The sequence below is a fragment of the Nannospalax galili genome, unplaced genomic scaffold, assembly GCF_000622305.1.
Source record: "Nannospalax galili isolate Female #2095 unplaced genomic scaffold, S.galili_v1.0 scaffold957, whole genome shotgun sequence".
Classification (NCBI taxonomy): Eukaryota; Metazoa; Chordata; class Mammalia; order Rodentia; family Spalacidae; genus Nannospalax; species Nannospalax galili.
In genome coordinates, this window is record NW_008340047.1 from 962492 (window position 1) to 966919 (window position 4428).

Here is a 4428-nt window from a genome sequence, read left to right on the forward strand (position 1 = left end):
GGGGTGACCTTGACGTTCTGATCTTCCAACCTCTACCTCTCAAGTTCTAAGATTACAGGTATAAGACAGCATACCTGTTTGCTCCCTGGTATCTCCACCAAAAAAACAAACAAACAAACAAAACAAACATAAAAAACCCCAAACCAAACCAACAACAACAACAAAAAGACAGTACACCTGGTGCCTTTGGTTTTTTGAGACAGGATCTCAGTCTGTAGTTCAGGCTAGCCTGGAATTCACATTGTAGCCCAGGCTGGCCTCAAACTCTTACTGATCCTCTTGCCTTAGACTCCTATGAGCTGGGACTACAGGTGTGAGTCACATGCCCAGCTCATTTTATAAGCTCACATACCCTATTGCTCCTCTATGTTCTATGCAGTGTTGGGCAAAAATATTTTTTAGAAATTTTCTCAAAGGGAGACATGGAGGCTGGATAGTGCGCCATCATCTATCCTATGAGTGAAGTTTATGAATGAGCTTTCTCTCTCTCTCTCTCTCTCTCTCTCTCTCTCTCTCTCTCAGAATAAACAGATACTATTTTAGAAGCATAATAGCATTTATTTAGAACCAGGCATAGGCAGGTGGATCTCTGTGAGTTTGAGACCAACCTGGTCTACATAGAGAGTTCCAGGCCATTGAAGGCTACATAGTGAGACCAAATCTCAAAAACAACGACAAAAAAAAGCCAAAAAACAAAAAACAAAAGTAGATCATAAAATATATGTGTGTATATGCATATCATATATATGTAAGATAAGGTCATAGAAAGGAGTCTGTGTCGGGGGAGGAAGGGATTAAAGAGAGGGATGAGGTAAATGAGTAAGGATAATGCAAGAGAAAAAAGACACAGATATTGCATGTTCTAAGACTGGGAAAGGTGACACATGCCTTTAATGCCAGCACACAGGAGACAGAAGCAGAGACAAAGGTCTCTGAGAGTTCAAGGCTAGCCTGGTCTACATAGAGAGTTTCAGCCAGCCAGGGCTACATAGTGAGACCCTGTCACAACTCCCCCCCCCACAAATTTTCATGGTTTTGTTTATATGTGGAACCTAGATGTCATTGTTTATTGACTTTTTAAAATTTATTTTTTATTGCTTGAGTGTTTTGCCTGTATGTATGTAGGTGCACTTGTGTCATGCAGTGCCTGGGGAGGCCAGAAGATGGCATCAGCTCCCTTGGAACTGGAGGTATGGACAGTTGGTTAGCCACTTTGTGGGTGCTGTGAACTGAACCTTGGTCCTCTGCAGCCAGTGCTCTTAACCACTGAGCCATCTCTCCAACCCTGGAACCCAGATTTAAATGTGTGTGTGTGTGTGTGTGTGTGTGTGTGTATACATTTATATATGCAACAAAGATGCATATATGAAAATGTCTTAAAGAAACCCATCATTTTGTATACTTACTGAAAAAAGAAAAAAAGAACAGCTGGAAGAACAGCTGGAAGGAGGAGTCACTCCAATTCCTCCCTGACACAATGCGCTGTCATTTTCTCTCCAGCTGTTCTCACAGGGCTTTCATTCAGTGATGCTTAGTTATGGCTTTGAGAGTCAAATTTTATTTCAATTCTTCTTTGTTTATAGTTAATGGCCATTTGGGAGTCTTTTATTTTTTATGACAGGGTCTCCCTGTAGCCCCTTGCTGGCCTGGATCTCCCTATGCAGACCAGGCTGGTCTTGCTATCACAGAGATCTGTCTGCCTCTGTCTTGAATGCTGGGATTAAAGGCGTATTAAAGGCATTTTCCACAATGCCCAGCTCTTTTTTCTTTTTCTTTTTTTTTTGTGCTGCTTTCAATACATCTACTCTTATTTTCCCCTTAAGTAGTCTCTTTGTGTTCCTGTTCATATTTGACTTGGGAGTAATTTTTCATATACTTTAGCTAAGGACATTTTTATTCCACTTTTTGGGTTGGATTCTAAGCTTTTCTTTAAAAATATTTTTATTATTTATTTATTTATTTATTTATTTTTGTCTCTCACTATGTAGACCAGGCTGACCTTGAACTCACAGAGATCCGCCTGCCTCTGCCTCCCAAGTGCTGGGATTAAAGGCATGTGCCACCACGCCCGGCTTATTTATTATTTTTTCATGTATATGAGTGTTATGCCTGAAAGTATGTAAGTGCACCCACGTCGTACAGTGCCCACAGAGGTCAGAAGAGGGATCAGATCCACTGGAACTGGAGTTATAGATGGTTGTTGCCATATGGGTGCTGGGATTTGAACCTGGGTCCTCTGCGAGAGCAGCCAGTGCTCTTAACTGCTGAGCTATCTCTCCAGCACTGATTTCTAAACTTTATATTTTTTTCTATTATTTTTTTGTAGGGCTGAGAGTTGAAACCAGAGTCTGAAGCATGCTAGTCAAGTAGTCTACCACTGAGCACCCCAGCCCTGACAGCGTCTTTTCATTGTTTTGTTGTTGTTTTGTTTGCTTGCCTGTTTGCTTCCCTGTAGCTCCAGGTGGCTGGAGCTTGCTATGTAGATTAGTCTGGCCCAGATCCCACATCTGCCTGCTTTTGCCTCCTGAGTGCTGGCATTAAAAACATGCCCCACCATGCCTGGTCTGACAGTCTCTGTCTCTGTCTGTCTGTCTGTCTGTCTGTCTCTCTCTCTCTCTCTTGCTCTTGCTCTCTCTATTTTTTTTTTTTTTTTGGTCTTTTTGAGACAGGGTCTCCCTGTAGCATCAGCTGGCCTGGAACTCACTGTGCAGACCCAGGCTGGCCTTGAACTCACAGAGATCCACCTGCCGCTGCCTCCCAAGTGTGGGGATTAAAGGCAGGTGCCATCACACCCAGTGACAGTATCTCAACACCAATATCAGTTAGTAGAATCTAATTTATCCTTTTTTGTTCCTCTTTACAAAAGTTAGCAGTTTTAAAGTTAATGTATGTGTCTGTGTCTGTGTCTGTGTGTGTGTGTGTGTGTGTGTGTGTAAATGCATGTGAGTGCAGAGCCGAAGAGGCTCATAGTTGTGGTATCCTCTCAAGCTGGAGTTACAGGTGGTTGTGAGCTACCCAATGTGCATGCTCTTAACCACTGAGCTGTCTCACCAGTCCCAGTTTAGCCATTCTTGACCTCTTGCCTCTCCAAATAAATTTTAGAATCTTCTTGTAATAAAATTTATCCCGGGATTTAGAATAGAATTGCATCAAATCTGTAGATCAATTTGATAGACTCAGAAGACTTTAACAAACTGAGTCTTTCAATCCTTGACTGTGGTAATGACTTTTACAGTTTGAACATACTCTAGACAGAGGACTTTGATTTAACCTTGTAGCCCAAAAGTCAATCTTATCTTGTTTATAATGTAAGCAAGCCTACTAGGCCTTGAGCTCCTCTTGTAACCTAAAGCTTTTAGCTTTAATTCCTCCTGACCCTACCTTGCCCCAAAACAATGTATGAATGTGAGTGTAGATGTTTTGCATATTCAAGAAGCTCAGCAAAGAGTTGGGATATTCATTGGAAACAATGAAGATGTGAAGATTATCCCATTTGTGTTACAAACAATAGATGAGATTAAATTGATAACATCTGTTTGTGGTTGGGTGTGACAGGGGTCAGAAAGGACATAAACCTATGATCAGGGTCTGACTTTTACTGCTGAATATACATTTCAATAAAAGAATGAGTGAGCCCTCCTTAGAATGGTTCTGAGAGAATTTGAGTGGTGGCACACTTCTTTAATCCCAGCTGGGGCTACAGGGAGACCCTGTCTCAAGAAAACAAAAACAAAAGAACAGTTTCTCAATAGTCAGTCTGTTCTTGGCTGAAACGCATACTAAGAGCCAGGCTGTCTTTATTTAAACATCACCATAATGTGGCATCACATAGTAAATACTGCATATGACTACAGTGTATTCCTGCCTTTATTTACCCATTTTGTTGTATTTATTATTTATCTAGATAGGCTCTCACTATGCAGCTCTGACTGGCTTGGAACTAAGAACAGACTGGCCTCAAACTCACAGAAAATCCACCTACTGCCTGTCAAGTTTGTACTACCATGCTCAGCCTTATTTTTATTTTTGAAAGGTCTCACTCCGGCTGGTGTCAAAACTTAAGGCTATCCTTCTGCTTCAGCCTCTGAAGAGCTGGGGTTTCAGATGTGAGCCAGCACACCCAGCTTTATTTAATTATTCTTTTCCTATTTTTCAAAATGATTCAGTAGTTATTAAAAGTATTTTTTTTAGCCGGGTGTGGTGGCACATGCCTGTAGTCCCCAGCACTCGGGAGGCAGAGACAAGCGGATCTCTGTGAGTTAAAGGCCACCCTGGTCTACATAGTTCCAGACAGCTCGGGCTACAGGGAGACCCTGTCTCAAAAAGACCAAAAAAAAAAAGAAATATTTTATTTATTATTTTTATTTTATGTGTATGAGTGTATTGCCTGCATGTATGTGAGTGCACACGTGTCGTGCAATTCCACGG